General features: G+C 35.2%; 1 long non-coding RNA gene across 1 annotated transcript in view; it reads right to left on the bottom strand.

Annotated features, from left to right (window-relative positions):
- LOC145246690 (uncharacterized) overlaps positions 1-19078 on the bottom strand; it is a 79470-nt gene that overhangs the window by 17297 nt on the left and 43095 nt on the right. The window contains exon 2 of the long non-coding RNA XR_013863151.1: positions 16881-17034. This is a non-coding gene — a long non-coding RNA (uncharacterized LOC145246690). The remainder of the gene's footprint in view (positions 1-16880; positions 17035-19078) is intronic.

The following is a 19078-nucleotide window of genomic DNA, read 5'->3' as shown; positions in this document are numbered from 1 at the left end:
CTTTCAATCAATCATCATAACATGAATGTTAAGAAGAACTGTGAAATTTTATCTAAAATAATAGATTGTATTTTCTTTTGTGGGAACTTTGAAACTCCCTTACGAGGACATGATGAAAAAGATGATTCAGTAAATGCAGGTGTATTTAGAGGATTAGTAAATTTTGCATCTAAATTAGATCCAGATTTAAAGAATCACTTAGAAACCAGTAGTGTCTTCAAAGGTGTTTCCAAGACCATTCAGAATGACATACTTGACTGTCTTTTACAAATATACCGTGATGAAATAAGAGCAGAAATTAGCAAAGCTTCCTTTGTAGCTGTCATGACTGACGATACAACAGATGTGTCTGAACATACACAAATGATCATTGTTTTACGGTACGTCTTGGATGAAAAAATACTTGAACGCTTTTGGGGATTCTTTATTCCAGAAAACCAAACCGCTGATGGAATATCAAAATATATTCTACAACAATTGGATATAATCCTTCAAGGGAATCGCCAAAAACTGATAGCTCAGACATTTGATGGTGCAAATGTCATGAAAGACAAAAAAGCTGGTGTTCAGGCGAAAATAAAAGCAGTTTATAGTAATGCACATTTCACTCACTGTTATGCGCATCAACTTAATTTAATAATGAGGAATGCAGCAAGCATTACACGAAATGCTAGAATATTTATCTCTAACATTTTGGCTATTCCGACTTTCTTTTCTAGATCACCACAGCGTCTGTCTATTCTCAAGAAACATCTGGATGTAAGCATTTCACGTCCATCCGCCACGAGGTGGAACTTTAACATACGGACCATAAATAGAGTTCATGAAAATGTTCAAGCATTAAAAAAATGTCTCACTGAAATTCAGTCAACATCATATGTAGATGAAACCGTTGCAGAAGCGACAGGAATTCTGAAATATTTGAACGATGAAAATTTCATATTTTGGTTAGAGCTATTTCATCAAATTATGTCTCATGTTGAAATTATTTATAATCAAATGCAATCTCGGGAAATTAGCGTATATAAAGTCAATGAATACATAGCAAATTTCAAAACTGCTATAAGATAAGAAACTCTAAATACTGTGAAAATCCTTCACAAACACTCAAGGCCGAAGCTAAAGAACTGTGTGACTATATATCTGTTGATATAACGGACAGATATTCTTCAACTAAACATTTATTAAATTGTTTAACAAGAAAAGCTTTGCTAGTTTTAAGAAAGAACTACCTACAGAAGAGATATCCTTGACAACTGAAGCATATCCCATGATTGACAAACAAAAGCTTGAAACTGAGTTAGAAATATTTTATAGTAGGTCAGATATCCATGAGTATTGCAAATTAATTGATCTCCTGAAATTTATTTTGGAAAACAATTGAAACGATGTTCTTAGTGAAATCACAAAACTCATAAAAATTATCTTGACAATTCCCATGACTACATCAGAGGCAGAACGTTGTTTTTCAACTCTGAAAAGAATAAAAACTTTTCTAAGGAGCACCATGGGTTGCGAAAGACTAAATGCACTTGCAGTGCTTTCAATTGAAAAAAAGTTCTTCAGCAGTCATTCAGAAGTTAAGGAGAAAATTATCAATCTTTTCTCACAAATTAAAACAAGAAGAATGGAATTTTCTTTCAAATAAATATAAGTAAGCTATTCCAAATATTTACATCTATTTAGAATTCCTTTAAGTTATTGTATTTCTATACGTGTGCATACGTATAAATTATGTATATTTTTTATGTTTGTTTTATTTTTACACAATATTAAAACAATACGCATTTTTTTAAACAGCACCCCCACTAATCTTAGGCACGAGCCGCCACTGGAATCGACTTCGAAATCCAGTGGGGTATGAGCAATCTTTCGTTCCCTACATACTAGTCTCTTTCTACTCAATCATCATTTCCATAGCAAGTGCTCGACTGAGCCCAAATCTTCTGTTTATTTAACTCACATTTTACTATACCCCCACCCATTTTTATTCAAATCCTCTCCTTTCCTTGGATTACTCGTCACGCTTCATTATATAACTGCCATTATTATTTTTTTGTTGTTAAATGGCACATACACCAGATTGTTATAGACATATGAATCGACCGAAATATCTTATTTCTGCTTAGATGTCAGACGGCTTTTAATACTAATACCTTCTTCCCTCGGCATATTACCTTTGGCATTCCTTCCATGCCTTCTCTTTCTCTGACTGTATTACCATGCAAAAATATAAATGTAATGTGAACAAACATCTCGCTGCACAACTCTCCATTTATGACGTCTCTGTAAACTTGTCCACATTAGTCCTTTACGTCACAGTGGCAGTCTTTCAATGTTCAATGCAAGGGTAGCATCTGTTCTATAGTTATAATACCATCCGCCAAGGCGTTACTTCAAGGAAGTACTGTAATATCTGATATTTTGTAATGAGATAAGACACCCAAGCATTACCTCCTCCTTGTGGGGAGTAGTAATTGTAACAACGAGTTCTTAATTAGCAAACTCAACATTTGTGTATACTCGCAAAAAAAAAATATACGACCAGATGGAATTTATTATTTGAATTCTATTAAGAGCTATATGTTTAGGAAAGGACAGGAAGTCGCCAGTTTTACATGGCGAATGAGCAGGGGATGATCTTCTTTTTTTTTTATCTCTTTCGCAATTAGGTTCGGATAGCTGCTACCTACCTCCTGTGTGAGGATGTTTGAATTTTTATGCGACTTCGTGTACAATATAAAAATTAACATTTTGATGTTTTTTTTTTTAACTCAATTGCTGATAACGTTTATGGATAGCTTTTATTAAGAAGAAGAATGAAGAAAAATAAGAAGAAGAAGAAGAAGAAGAAGAAGAAAGGAGGTGAATAGAATAAAGAAAAAGCAAAGACTGAGATGCGTTCAGTCAATATATGAGTTTTGTGATGAAGATGAAATTGAGTGCGTCTAATTGTAACAGAGCACGGGCACGCGTAAGCAAATGCATATGAAATGTGAAATGACGTCACTGTAAGGAAAAAAAGGCTATAAAAAGTCGGGAGAGCACATTAGAGAAAACGATCACGTGAGAGACGTCACGGCCGTAACGAGAAGTCACGCTTGGCGGGAGAATGAGAAAATAAATGCCGTTGTTGAACGAAAAAGTTAGTTCCAGTTATTTTTTTGTCTTGGTCTTCTTTGCGACGTAGACTGCATACAACATGTGGGTCACATGTGTGTAAACGTGATTAACGTTAAATAATCACGTTAATGTATCGGTATGTATGCGAGAAGGCGGTGAATCTTCGCTGTAAAAGAATACAACTTTGGAGACATCTTTAGCAAGCATTTGATTATAACTTGTTAATTGAAATACATGTTGACATAATGGAACAAGCGCTCCTTCCCTGAATGGAAGTCATGTTCTCAGTTATGTGACGAAGCTTTTCATTGAGAGTATGCAATTCGTTTCGTATTCTGATGCAATTCTAAAATTAAACATGACAGCCAAACGAAATTCTAACAATCGCCTCCTGAACGGAGGCATGTGGAGGAGAATTCGTTTTGTTAACGGTTTTTTTTTTTGTTTTTGTTTTTTTACACGGGGTTCACCACTTATCAAGGCCCAATGGCCACTCGAGGATAAGGATTATTGTGTGTACAGTAATCAAAGGGACAGTGTAGCAATAGTATTGGAGAATTGGTAAGGTGTCATTACTTAGGGGGGGAGGGGGCGGTTCATCAGGAATTTGTTTGTGTTGGACTTGAAGACATCCAGGTTGAAAGGGAGGGAAACAGGCAAGCGGAACAGCGTTCAACAGGCGTGCAGTTCTAATAAAGAAGCTTTGCTCATGGAATCTACGTTTTGATTTAGGCACAGATAAGGAGTGGGGAAAATTATTGACGGTGGTTTCAGCTAGTCGGGTGTTTTTTGAAAAAGATTGGCGAGGGAGGGACCAGAGAATGGAGCTCAGACGAGCACTTGCCATGGAAATAACGATAGAACAACGACAGGCTCGCCACGTCTCTTCTGTGGGAAAGAGGTTTCAGGGTTGAGAAAAGGGCATCCCCCACCAAGCCACGAAGTCTATTTTGAACTCTGTCAACGCAGGATAGGCTGTTTTTGGTTTGAAACTCATTAAAATAAAAACGTACAAATTATAAAGGTGCTCTCTCAAGGGCACCTTCGGCGTCCAAATATAAATGTAGAAAAAGTGAAAAGTTTAAATTCCTAAGTCTAATATTTATGAGATTTGAGTTACAGTTGAATTTTGTAGATTTCAATCGCCATTAAAAATAAATGAACGAAACTTATTTTGAGAATCTATTTCTATATCATATGCCGTCCAACTCTAGTTTGAATACACATACATAATCACGTTAGCAAACCATTTCTCGTTTGATCGCCGATTTTAAGCAACCTGTTGAACCGGGTCAGTAAAAAATGGCTGATCATTTGGTAATACCAGGTGCTGTATACAGGAGAATAAATTTCCCTGCAAAAATGCACACCTGGAGATACTTTTAACAAGTACTTTATTATAAATCAACGCAACAGAACAATTATCGGCATCTGGACGGAAGTGATGTTTTAAATCATGTGACGAAGCTTTTCGGTGAGAGTATGCAATTTGTTTCGTATTTTTATGAAATGCTGAACTTAAGCATTGCGGTCTAATGAAACTCAAAAAGTGATAGACCGACGAAAATAGTATGGCAATCTTAACCGTATAAGACAGTCTTAAAAGACCACCTAAAAAAATAAGGTCTGACAGACAAACGTTAATACAAATTAAAGCTAAAAGTTGCGCAATCAGCAACCGTAACTCTTTTGAATAGATATTAGTTTAGTCTTGTGATAAGGAACTGCATATTATCTGTACAGTGTCCTATATCATTATTTTCAAATATATGTTTCGGCGTGTACTAAATATATAGGCCGACAACAAACGATGCTTACTGCAGAATCTACGAACGCCGTCGTCAGATCAAAAGAAATTCGGTATTATAGTATTTAGTCATTGATCAGTATTGATCATTTATCGATTGGTACACTTGTTAATGACATAGTATTCATCGCTAGATGTGTAAGTGTACAACTTTGCTAGAGAAAATACTGAAGAGTTCTATTGTTGGCATTGGTTTGCCCGATATTTTTCTAGTTAGAATTATTTCTCGAAAGACATCGAGTACTTACAGGAGGGATCACCATGAGGTTGTTAATATTTAAGTGAAAGCGATCTTTGTGGAACGAACTGGATTCGAACTTGAAGCATACTATTCGTCAGTCCGTGTCGTCAACAACTAAACAATCGTCACTTCCCAATTGATGAATGGAAATTTATAATGCAGAACTGGATGGAAGAAAGTATATTTATTTTTATTTTCGATACCTTTGTAACAGGTTATTATTTAACTCATGTTAACGCATTAATTTTATTTTAGATCCATTTTATCTTGTAAATTTTAGACAAATTGTTTTCTAATTCTCGTTTAGTTGGATTAATTAGTTTTGTACAGGTGGAATGACAAAATTATCGCCATAGAAAAGACAGGACGATTCCATTTCCGTTTGATGAAAACCGGGTTTTTTTTGTTTTGTTTTGTTTTTTTATTTGTTTGGTGTTTTTTACAGACCATCTAATAGTTGGCCAGTTATGTACAAATCCCAAGAGCGATAGGAGCCTTCTATCATGTCTGAAAGTGACACAATGTTCAACAAGTGAGATTGGAGATGCACCGTTGTACAACTCATGCTCTCTACTTATTCAAGTCATGAAAACATGACCATTGCAAGCACCCTCAAAATGCATGGCAGGATTGCCATGAATATCAGGGGCGTGTCCACGGTGATGAAAACAAAGTTTCCGGCCACGGTTATGGTCTTTGGTGTGGGTTTGAGTGAGGACCACGTCATGCTAAATCACATCTTCGAAGTCAGCTTGAAAATCAATGCCAAATTGACTGTGGTGTACTGAAGAGTGTGGTGTTCCCCTGGTGCAATCAGGTGGCCTCGGGCAGGCCCTGAGTGTGGCAGCAGGACTGGGCGGGCCCACAAGTCCAAAAAGACCCTAGCTTGGTTTCAGTATAAGTGCTACGACTTTGTAACCTTCTCTCACTGCCCCCCTCCCGATCTGAACCTGCTAGACTACTTCGTTTGGTCATACGCTAAGAATATCACCAACATGACCTCCTACAACAGTAAAGCCAGCCTGATCGCTGCCACAGCCGAGTATTCGCTGAGTAGTCACCAAACTCCAGCCAGCGCTTATGGAAAATGTCTTAGTTCTGGACACGTATTGAGGTGTGATTGAGGTTAAAGGCGTCGGCATTGAATAGATGTCAGCTCTACTACATTATCAAGTTACCTGAATTGACTTTTTTAATAAAAGTTTGAAAATAAAGCTGTAGTGTTGTTTTCTTTAGGGCGACAAATTTATCGTTCCACCCTGTACAATGGTTTATTGATGAAATCATTTTAATGAGCCACCCATGTTTTATACTATGCTTCTTAATTTGCTAACTGTATCTGTGGTTTGTTTAATCTCTGTCTTATTTTGCATAGACACGGAACGAATCCACAGGACATAAGAAGTTACAAAGAACAAAAGATGATTAACGTCAATACAGAAGACACTCTTTGAACTTTTCTTTTAGAAGACCAAGACTAATAATAGCAGGAAAAGAATTCCACAAGCGTTCTTGGAAATGGGCTACTAGAATAGGAAGACGTACTAATGTAACGTTACCGAACACGTTGTAGCTTCAGTCGTAAAGTAGATAAAGAATAGAAAAGAACTTCAAATTGATTTTGTTGTTGTTGATGTTGTAGTACAACGACATTTATTTCCACATTCTCCCGGCCACGTGTGACTTCTCCTTCCGACTGTGACGTATTTCACGTGATCGTCTTCTCTAACGTTGTCCACATCTCTAACGTGATCGTCTTCTAGAAACTTATGTATTTGTAAAAAAGTTTTTTTTAATTTTTTCTTTTTCATAATATTATTTTGTATTCTTGCACGTCATCAATAGAAAACGAATAAAGAAAAGTTATAAGCTTTTATACTTTTCGTATTCTTTATATATATATATATATATATATATATATATATATATATATATATATATATATATATATATACATACATATATATATATTATAAATGTCTAAACTAATGAATCTATCATTATGAATTATGGAACATAGTGGTTAGGTGTTGGTAATAAAGGTTATATTTTGGATTATTAGTTTTTAGCTCAACCTTTCTTCAGATTTATCTTGTCGAAGTCGGGATTTTTTTCTGTCAAGCTCAAGCAAAACACCAACAGGCCATATAAAACCAATGTTTTATGATTATCTGCTTTTAAACGAATTTTTTAAAAAAAACTTATTTAATCCATTATTGTATTATCTTTTAATGGAGGTGTATAGTGCAGCATCAGTTCTGTTGTCATAAGACCACTCTCCCAGGAATTACGTCCTCCATTTTATGGGAATGACGTTAATCCTCGGAGGTATTACATACTCCTTTTTTAATGCGAGGGGATACTGTAATATCTGCTATGTTCTCATGAGACCATACACACACGCGTTATTTTATCTTCATATGGCAGGATCTTCAATGGTATTGCCTGCTCTATTTTATGGGGATAATATGCTGTTATTACCTTCTTTTGGGGGGTTCAGTGTAGTACATGCTCGTTTACCGATAAACCTACTATATAGTACTGATTTCAAAAGATTAAAAGAAAAGTGACTTGGGTACTATAAAACAGAATTGAAACTAAAACATTTAGCGCTACAGCAGCGTTCCTTACTGTTTGAGCTATCGACAGATAGCTAAGAAAGATTTGAAATTAAACCACTTCAAGCTATGAATGAATTTGCGCTTGCGCTAAAGTAATAGAAATATATCAGCATGTTGAAATTTCATATTTCAACTTGCCGACATATTTCTTTACGCGTTATTCATCCATCCAAACAAAGAGTTTAATTATTATAAATCAGCATTGGGGAATGATCACTATTTCCTGTTAATGTCAGTGTTATGTGACCAGTAGTTTTAGAGTTTATCGGTTAAATATTTACACATAGACACACACACATACATCTATTGTTTTGTCATATAGATATAGACACAGGCACACACACACACACACACACACACACATATATATATATATATATATATATATATATATATATATATATATACTAGCATGAGTGCCCGACGTTGCCCGGGTATTTGGAGGTGTGTTGAGCAAAAATAAGTGGTAGTAGGAAGGCAGGCTCGAACCCGTACCGCGAAGGAGGAAAAGAACGTGAAAAAAACGTGACGTCTTTGCTGTTAACGACCAGCGCCAAACTGGGAGTGACGTAGGTTTAAATTAAGGCTAGACAATCTAAAAGAGAGGATGACTTTCGAAAATATCGGCGAAAAAAGCAACCCCTCCCTGTAGAAAAGTGTTCAGTTGAGGGTGAAGGAATTAATATATTTAGCCAATTTTTCGATATTTGTCGTATGAAAGATCGAACTTTAAAACGATACTGATCTTGGTAAAATCCGTCGCCTCTATTGAAAGTTTAAGGCAGACAAGTAAACAGACATACATACATACATTTATATATTGGTAACTAAAAATTTTCGACTCAAACTGATGAAAACGCTTCCCTATCTCTGAATACCCTTTATGTAAAATTTCAAATATTTAGACCAGAAATTGTCTGAGTAATTTGGAAGAGACCGCAGAGGTCAATTTTCTTTTTAATTTCACCCTTATTATGACCCCTTAAAATTTATTGGTTTAGGATCAAATCAACTTATTAAGTTAGATCCATGTCCAACGAACCTATATCTAAACTTTCAAGCGCGTAGACCCAAAATTGTCGGAGGAGTTTGGTAGAGTTCTCAAAGGTTAAATCGTTGAACTTAAATCGTTGACTCCTTAATCGCCAAATTTCTGGCCAAAAACCAATCACATCGATTTTCCCAAATCTCAGTAACCAGTATATCAAATTTTGAGTCTGTAGACTTTAAATTGACAGAGTTATTGCGTAGGGAAATGTACACAGATACACAGACACACAGATACACAGATACACAGATACACAGACACGTTCACTTTTATAGATAGATAGATAGATAGATAGATAGATAGATTAAAAAAACAAATATATATATATACATATAGATAGATAGATTGAGTAAAACGATTCATAATTGGGCATTAAAAATCAGTTTCAAAAGGAAAAACAAACAAAATCAAATCTTTTTGAAAGTGATTTTTAATTCACATTTATATATATATATGTGTGTGTGTGTGTGTGTGTGTATTTATATATATATTTACATACATACACACACAAACACACACACACATATATATATACATATATACACACACATATATATATAAATCCATCCAAACATATATGTATATATATATATATATATATATATATATATATATATAATTTGCTCTCTCCGACAATAACCCAGTCTTAATAAATTGATTTATTAATGCAGTCCAAAGTTGCCTATTTGTATTATATCTTTTTTTAGCGTTACAAATAAATAGTATGGCATATCGATTATAAAATCCCCTTAAATGATTAATGGAACGTAAATTATAAAATGACATTTGAGCCAAAAAAATTTTGGACTTCAGCTTGAATAAAAATAACCAAGGAAATCTTTTTTTCTATTATTATTAAATGAAAGAGACATTATCCTTTTAAATAAATGGCGATATGTTTATTTTACGTTCGAACAATTTATATGGATAGTATTGTCTTGATTCTAAAAAATTCGAACTTTCAATATAATTCGATCAAATAAAAACAATTAGAATCAATTGATACGTACATGATGTAAATGTTTGGAATGATTAGTAGTTTCTCTCGCTTTGGATTTGCCTCTTTTCGGGTTTAGAATTGGTTTCCGTGTCATTCAAGTAAAATTTAATCTCTAGCATTGCATAAGCAGTTTTTTTTTATTTATCCCTACACATAATCGTTTCTTTGGTAGAAATTTGCATTTGTCTCTCGTTGACACGTTGTAAGTTGTTGGTTCAAAAGATACTAATGTCGAATTTTAAATGTGTTATAGTGACGTTGTAGACACTGTGGTTTCTGAGTCCAACCCTTTTCTTTGATTCTGTAATAATATAACTAATATTTAACAAAAGAAAAAAGGTACAATTGCTCGGTGGCGTCAAGCGCGTTGGTGCTTTATCATTTTATAATACAGAAGAGTTACACATTAGGTACGAGGGGCGTGCAATAAGTAATGCCCCTGCCCCACTTCCCAAAGCAGTAGAGCAACGAAAGTTGGCACAGTTATTAGTCTTTCTCTACATTGGAACCACCCAGAGATATGCATTTCTCCCATCGTTTGATGCAGCTCTGAAGACCGTTTTTGTAGAACACCCCAGGTTGGTCCTCCAACCACGACGTGACTTCAGAAATCAAGGCCGCATCATCTGGGAAAAGCTTTCCTTTCAAAAACAACTTTATGTCTGGGAAGAGGTGAAAGTCAGAGGGTGCAAGGTCAGGAGAGTAGGGAGGATGGGGAAAGATTTCATAACCACACGCCCGTGCTTCTGATCTGGCGACATGCGAGGTGGACTGAAGCGTTATCCTGCGGGAGGAGGATACCTTTGCTGATCTTGCCCCGCCTCTTGATTTTGATAGCTTCCCTTAATTTCCTCAAAAGTGAAGCATAACAGGCTCCTGTAATTGTGGTACCTTTGCCAGGAAATCTGTCATCACTACTCCATCCTGGCCCCAGAAGACTATGAACCTGACCTTGCCAGCGGAGGGCTGCACCCTTGCCTTCTTTGGAGATGGTGAGTCCAAGTGCTTCCACTGCATTGACTGAGCTTTGGTCTCTGGATCATAGTGATGGACCTAGGTTTCATCCTGTGTAATTAGTCTTTTTAAAAACTTTGACTCATCTTCTTGGCACATCAAATTCACCCTCGAGCACTCGACGCGTTCTCGTTTCTGGAATGGTGTCTTTCAAGAGTATTTTTCTCAAGTTTGCATTCGTAATTCTAAAATGATTTTAACTCAAAAGGGTTCCTAATTTATAAATAATTAACAAAAATAACGTGACGTGGTGAAGTACATGTTTAAGTTCAATTGCGAATTACTTAAGACTTCTTCCCAATCGTGGCTGACGGAACGAGGACATAATGCCACCAGTGATTTAATAAAGGATTTTGTTCGAAATCCTGTGCAGATTTTCGAGCTCGGTCGAAATATTCCCGAGTTTGACAAGAATGTGGGAAGTTACATCAACAGAAATATTGGAAAAATAACCCTAGAAAGGTAGTTCGAATAACCCAAATAATATCAGACACCTTTTATTTTCGTGTGTCACAAAAACTGCTCTGAAAATAAATCAACTTTTTAAAGATAAAAAAAAAATTTTAACAGTTAACTGAGGTCTTAGATTTCCAAATAGGTTGGTAGATAATTTAGTTATACTGCTCTTGGTAAAAGTTATTTGAGGGTTTTTTTTCTTTCTTTACGATTTTTCGAGTGTTAAATATTCTCCACTCATGATCTATATTGTTATCGTGATTATATTCATCTTTTAAAGATTCATCATGTGTGCGATACGGAAAAAGATAACAAAATATCAGGACCTAAAAAAATGATCTAAAAACCACATGGTCTCTGAAAAAAATAAACATTATACCGGTTGTGATAGGAGCAACTGGTTTAATAAAAAAGAACCTTCAGAAATACTTAGAAGCAATCCCTGGAAGACCAAACTGTAACGAAATACAGATAGCAGCCATAAAGGGAACATTATCTATTCTTAAAAGAGCCCTCGGGTATAAATTTAAATCATAACAGAATCAAGTGTTAGCTCCAGGAGGGAGCCCCTTGATATCTTAAAACTTACTGAAGTAAAATACAAAAAAAAGAGTGAAAATGTGCATAAAAAAATATTGACAAATGTTTGACTTGTCTCTGTTCGTAAACATTTTCCGTTTATCAATATAAAAATTCAGTCTAAAACTGCAATCAAATTTAAGCATTTAGACGCTACAAAGCTCAAGTAAATTTTTGATCATTACTTTTAAACATTTAAAATATTTGCATTGTACGTTCTATTCTCTATTTAAAATGCGACCTTATTTTTCCTTTCATTTAATTTCGCATTTCTCTTCAGCTTAAATACGAATAGAGACGCGGCACAAAAAGACATTGATTTTTACAACCAACTTTTTTATTTTCTTCTATTCTGGGAAATGAAAAAAATAAAACAAAAAAAAAACATCGCCATTTTTTTTTTTAAGTTAAAATTCTTAAGAAATAACATAGAAAGACTTTTTCCCCCCTTTTTTTTTTTTGTATGTTGGAAAGAAAAAAAAACGGAATAATCAAAAAGGAAGTTAGTCGACCGAAATAATTGGTCCTTTGTTGAAAGGTATTTTTTATATTCCCACAGCTTTTTTTTCATTGTTGTATGGAAACTGACTATATATATATATATATATATATATATATATATATATATATATATATATATATATATATATATATATATATTAATAATCGCAACACAATATTTACTGTATAAATGTTTAATGCCACGTGAAGCAGAATCATTATATTCCAATCCATATAAATTGGCACACGCATGTTTATATATATATATATATATATATATATATATATATATATATATATATACATACAGAGAGAGAGAGAGAGAGAGAGAAATATGTTTATATATGTGTGTACATGTATATTTACAATCATCATTATCATAATAATAATAATAATTTTAATCATTATAATCATAATTAGTATTATCGTCATCATCGTCATCATTATTATTATTAATACCGTCATCCTTATCATTAATATTGTTATTGCTTTGATTATTATTATTATTATTATTATTATTATTATTATTATTATTATTATTATTATTATTATTATTATTATTATTATTATTATTATTATTATTGGCTCACATAGAGCTTTCACACAAGTCAACAAACGATCTGATTGGAGACCTGTGGTGTTCTCTGGAAGCTGAGTGACAACAAGTCTCCCCAGACGTCCAGCTCTCTCCTCCTCCTTCGATAGCATTTGTAAATAATTTGCATCATCGCAACAGCCTCTTACCATTGATTTCTCGCTGGCAGTGGCCATTGGTTTATACTTGAATTTGAGTGGCATTTAGCCTCCCCAAGATCCAAGTTCTCTTCACACTTGTCCAGCGGAGGTCTGGCCAGTGCTCTCTCCTCGGTCTTTCCATCCTCCTTGACCCTTCTCGGCTCTTTGGTATCACTTTTCTATTGAGGGGATGCATGATGGGAATGTAGAACATGTAGATCTGCAGCTTCGGTGTTCTTCATTCCCTGTTTCGTTCTTCGTTATATTGTCTTGTGTTATTCTCCGCATTCAAGAGTTTTTCTTAATATTTCAGCCGTTTTCATTATCGTTAGGATTTGTATTTTTGCAGCTATTCCTCTGGTTCCAATTTCTGCCATTCTTTTTTTCCATGTTTTTCGGAATTGTTCCTAGTGCTCCTACTATTATCGATACTATTTTGATTTTCTTCCTCATCCAAATCCCTTTTAACTCCTTGGCTAGTTCTGTGTATTTGCTTCGTTTCTCCTTTTCTTTCATACTCACCCAAAAGATACTCACCAGCAAAGTCTACGAATTGACAGAATTTCTCTTTCTTGTTAATTATTACGACATCTGGTCTTCTTGCTTGGATGGGTTTGTCCGTCTGTATGTCCATGTCCCATAGGATTTTGTGGTTCTCGTTTTCGAGTGCTGTTGCGGGTTTATTCTTGTACCAATTATTTGTACGCTCACAATGCAGCTGTTTGCACAATTCTCAGTGCACCGCCCTCCTCACTGGGTCATGCCTGTTTTTGTATTCCTTTTGGGCCAGTTTGCTGCATTCACTTACTATATGGTTTATCGTTTCGTCTCTTTGTCCACAGAGTCTGCATTTGCTGTTTTCTTGTGTTTTATCGATCCTTGCTTTGATATGGTTGGTTCTTATCGAGTTATCTTGTGCTGCAGTTATTAGAGATTCAGTTTCTCGGTTTATATATTCGCATCCATGTCCAGGTGTTTTCGTTATTCTCATCTTTTGTCAATCTTATGAATCTTCCGTGGAGTTGTTTCTCTTCCCATTTCTCTTTTCTCGTTTTGTCATTTGTCTCTCTGTTTTCTGTTTTGTTCGTTTTCTCTGTGTCTCTCATAATTATCCTTTCAGTGTTTTGCATTATGTATTTTTCTAGTTATTTTTTGTGTCCTTCACACAGTCTTCTATACAGATCAGTCCTCTCCCGCCGTCTTTCCTTTTCGCGTAGAGTCTGTCAATGTCGTCCTTTGGGTGTAATGCATCATGCATGGTCATGAGTTTCCTGATTTTCTGGTCGAGCTGTCTCAGTTCTTCTTTTTTCCATCCTATAAACGGTCCAGAATATCTCACTAGTGACACTGCCCATGTATTTATACCTTTTATTAGGTTTCTGCTATATAATTTAGTTTTCAGGAGTTTTCTTGTTCTCCTGAGGTATTCCTTTCCAATTTTCTCTTTCATTTCTGTTGCTCTGATGGTGTCCGCTTCCAGAATTCCCAAGTATTTATAGTTGTCTTGTTTTCCTAGTGCCCTCATTTCTGTTTGGTTGGGTAGTTCCATGCCTTCTGTCGTTTCTAGTTTTCCCTTTTTTATAACTAGTAGTGCGCATTTTTCCATTCAAAATTCCTTTTGGATATCTTGGTTGAAGATCCTGGTAGTGATAATTAGTGTCTCTAGCTCCTTTTCGGTCCTTGCAAAACGTTTCAGATCGTCCATGTATATCAGGTGGTTCATTTTTTCCTCTGTATTGGGGGACTTGTATCCGGCTTGGCACTTTCTCAGAATACTATTCAAGGGCATCATAGCTATTATGAACAGTAATGGTGATAATTTGTAAATTCGTCACATTCGTCATATTCATTACCAATCATCAGTATGGTTATAATATGCAACTGTTCTGCTGATCGAACGATTCGAACCCTGGAACAAAGGCACCATTGATTAAAATCCAACATTTTAACTCATTCTGCGGCCATGAAAACTTCATTAACTATAAAAAAATATATATATATATATTTACTTACGAATATAATGTCTCAGAGAGTGCGCGATCTCCCTAGTAGTAGATAAAAATACAATGAAACACGTTTCCGTGGATAATTATATTTGAAAACTATATTGGTGAATGGAAAATTATTACTATCTAACATTTAGATAAAATATCTTTTCGATATAGATAGTTGAATTCCGTTAAGTATCGCAAATAAAAAAAACGATATATACAGAGAGAGAGAGAGAGAGAGAGAGAGAGTGAGAGAGAGAGAATAAATGACAAAAAGTTATATTCCAAAATTCATGATGTTGACCATCTTATAATTTATTCCTTTAATTCAGTTGACTTATACAATTCTTGACAGTATCTGCTTCGTAGCGCAAAATAAATCACTTAATTATTATATCAATTAGTGAACCTATTATGCCCTTAACTCATCAGAAGAAATAGCAAGGATAAATCCGTCAAAAGGAATTGAAATGGTTAAAAATCCGAAAATTGGAAGAGAAGCTGTAGTCAGCTTTATATTTTTCCATTACGCCATATTGAATTTATAGAATTATATGTATATATGTGTGTGTAGTAATGTATGCGGATATATATATATATATATATATATGCATACATTACTGTTTCGCAGCTTATCAGTGAGACTAGACAAGCAACTACGTCAAAGCAGGATCTAAACCCGATCGCCCAAATGACAGTCGGGGCTTCTAACCGTTGCGATATACGATTAGCGAGTCTGATTCGTTAATGAGAAAGTGTCTTTACGAAGTTGTATGTGAGAGAGTTTGATAATCATATGACTAAACTGGCTCTGTGTTTAGTACTTCGTAAGAGTCTCTCGATGCATCTTTCGCAACAAATGAGCTAGGAGGGATTGTGTTGTATGCACGAATGCTAACTTTAGATGAAATTATTAAAAATGAAAAGACGGCGTATTTTGGGTTTTTATAGTACGCCGGAGATTTGGAAGTGAATATTTCCCATGCTGTCGTTCGTTTAAAAGAACGATTGAGATACGTAAAAGTACATAAACTATCGCTGCTGCTAACTAAGTAATGACCCGAAGCCAACTTTTAAAAGAAAGAAAAAATACAACTCGTATGTCTTGAGCGTTTAGTGTGAAACAAAAATGCGGAGAAAATATGAATAAACGGTTATATTAACAAATATGATGAAGAAAAATCCGAAAATATTAATTTTCGCTTCACAGAAACCTATTACAAAATCTGTCAAAGCAATTTTGGAAATAAACAGGAAAAACATTGTATATGAAGTTTAAAATAGAAAATAGTTATATATATATATATATATATATATATATATATATATATATATATATATATATATATATATATATATACTATGCTGCCATACCAGTTCTCGTCGGATACTATTTTCTATCTTACAGAATGATGCTGATGATGGGGGTTGATAATGATAGTGATGATGATTGTGGTGGTGATAGTGGTAGTAGTGCTGCTGCTGGCATATACTGATGATGATGATGATGGTGGTAGTGGTGGTGATGATGTGGTGGTAGTGTTGCTGCTGATGATGATAATGATGAGGAGGAGGGGGATGACAAGGATGCTAGTGGTGATTATAATGCTGATGCTGATGCTGATATTACTACTGCTGTTACTGCTGCTGCTGATGATGATGATGAATAATTTCTATTCAATTTTGCATCACATGAAAAATACTCGACAGAAATAAGTGTGGATTTAAATTGAAATCGAAAATTTTACCAGAAATGATACTTACCGGCAAGAATGACATTTTCGTGCAGAGCCATTGCATTCCTCGTCGGTAAGAAAGGAAGTTCGCCAACCGGTTTTCGATCAGGTGGATTTGAACTTCTGCTTACGGACCATCATGGGAAAGGAACGGAACAACAAGGTTCCTCATACGCCACATCCTGAAATAAATATCATTATTTTTAGTGAACATCACATAAAATGTTAACAACTAACATAAACTATTTCTTACTTAATCCTAACTTAAAACGGATTGAGTTATTTCCCTTGTTATGTACCGTATATCATCACTGAACACCAAACAGCTCTTGGAACGTGACGTTCTGGCATTCATTGAAATTTGGATGTCAGTACAATAGTTTAACGTCCTAGTACTCTTTACACTTTCGAGTCTTGATTAGTGATAATTTATTAGTATGAAAAATATCCTAGCTATATATATATATATACATATATATATATATATATATATATATATATATATATAGGATATTTAAATATATGTGTGGGGGAGGCAAGAGGTTGAGCTGTCTGTTCCGAAAGCCGTTCTTGCCATGGCGAGGTTGGGGTGTCGATTCAGAAAGCCGTTCTTTATATGAGGAGGTTGGGGTGTCTATCCTGAAAAGCATTCTTAACATAGTAAGAGGGATGCTTCCACCGGGCAATGCCGGTTAACAGATTCTCCTAGAATATATATATAAGGAGAGAGAGAGAGGGGGGGGGGAGAGGGAGGGAAGAGAGAGTTAGATGGATGGATAGATGATACTTAAATATTTCTTATTAAAAATAATATAAATATTATTTTTATAATATATATTTAACCATTATCAACGTAAGAGAAAAGCAATTATTCCTCTGGCCTTCGTCAGGTGGTAACCGCGACGGATAGGAACTTCGAATCTCCTAACTGCATTCTCAGCAATCACTGCCATCCGTAGTTGTTGTCGTCTCACCACGTTTTTTGACCAAGTAAGCCTCTGGCTGGCTTTGGATTGAAACTGCTATCTTCAGACAATGTTCATCTGAAACCGTAGAGATTCAACGTCTCTATCAACTGCGCCACGGGCCCCGAAGGTGATCAAGGTTGGATTCTTTGATCTTATAAATCCACGTTTATTTATTATCTGATCTTCCATGGTCGGGTCCGTACAGAATGGTATATATATTATTTTTAATTGGAATTCATTTTTGAGATGAGCATTATATATATTAATTTATTTTTATTTCGGACTATTATTCTTATCTTTTTATTAGTTGTTGTTTTCATCTTTATTAGTTGTTGTTTTCACGACGTTTCGGCCAACTATTCCTCTGACCATCGTCAGATGGTAACCGCGACGGATAGGAACTTCGAATCTACTAACTGCATTCTCAGCAATCACTGCCATCCGTAGTTGTTGTCGTCTCATCACGTTTTTGGCCAAGTAAACCTCTGGCCGGCTTTGTGTAGGATTGAAACCGCGAAAGAGAAAAACAATTATTTTGGGTCGTGATGAAATTCGGTATCAAGTAAGATAAAGAACTATGGTATGTTGGAAACAAACTTAGGAATTTTAGTTTTCATAAATAACAAAGTGATTACGTGGCAACGATGAGGTGTTCTTATTCTTGTTCTTGTGCTACGTACCATTAATTAGTAGTCACGTGGTCAGAGAGTTTAACAAAGCCTTTTTATATACACGCTGGCAGTTAAAGTCAGGAAGTCAGAGAAGAGACCAGGTAGTCTGAAGGGATTGAATCAGAGGTTGGTCGAGTTGGAGAGCGGACGCATAGCAAAATGTAGAGACCAAGAGTAACGTGGAACTTTAAAGACGGGGAAGTGCGTCAGGAAATAAAGTTGCATAAAATAACCCGAGTGTGTATTGTCGTCCATCAGGTAATCTTCTTGCAGTTTACAGACCGACAGTCAAAACCAACTAATGGAAGAATCTATGTTCCTCCCTTTTTGTCCTGAATAACTCTCTCGAAACATGTTCATTCGTCCCGTAAGGAACTGTTTGTAAATTGTTATATATCCGGATTTGCTAAACTGTTTGTTGAACTCACACATATAATATATGTACACGCACTAAACATCATCACACGTACCGACAAATATGCACACAACATCCGAGAGATATGCGGACGTTGATGCAAACATACATGAACATTATAAGATCACAATCAAGTTACGTATGCACGCGTTATATACGCAGTATATAACAT

The sequence above is a fragment of the Euprymna scolopes genome, chromosome 24 (assembly GCF_053919585.1).
Source record: "Euprymna scolopes isolate OS-2025 chromosome 24, ASM5391958v1, whole genome shotgun sequence".
Taxonomy (NCBI): domain Eukaryota; kingdom Metazoa; phylum Mollusca; class Cephalopoda; order Sepiida; family Sepiolidae; genus Euprymna; species Euprymna scolopes.
Note: the sequence above shows the minus strand (reverse complement) of the source record. Positions and strands in the feature narration are given on the sequence as shown.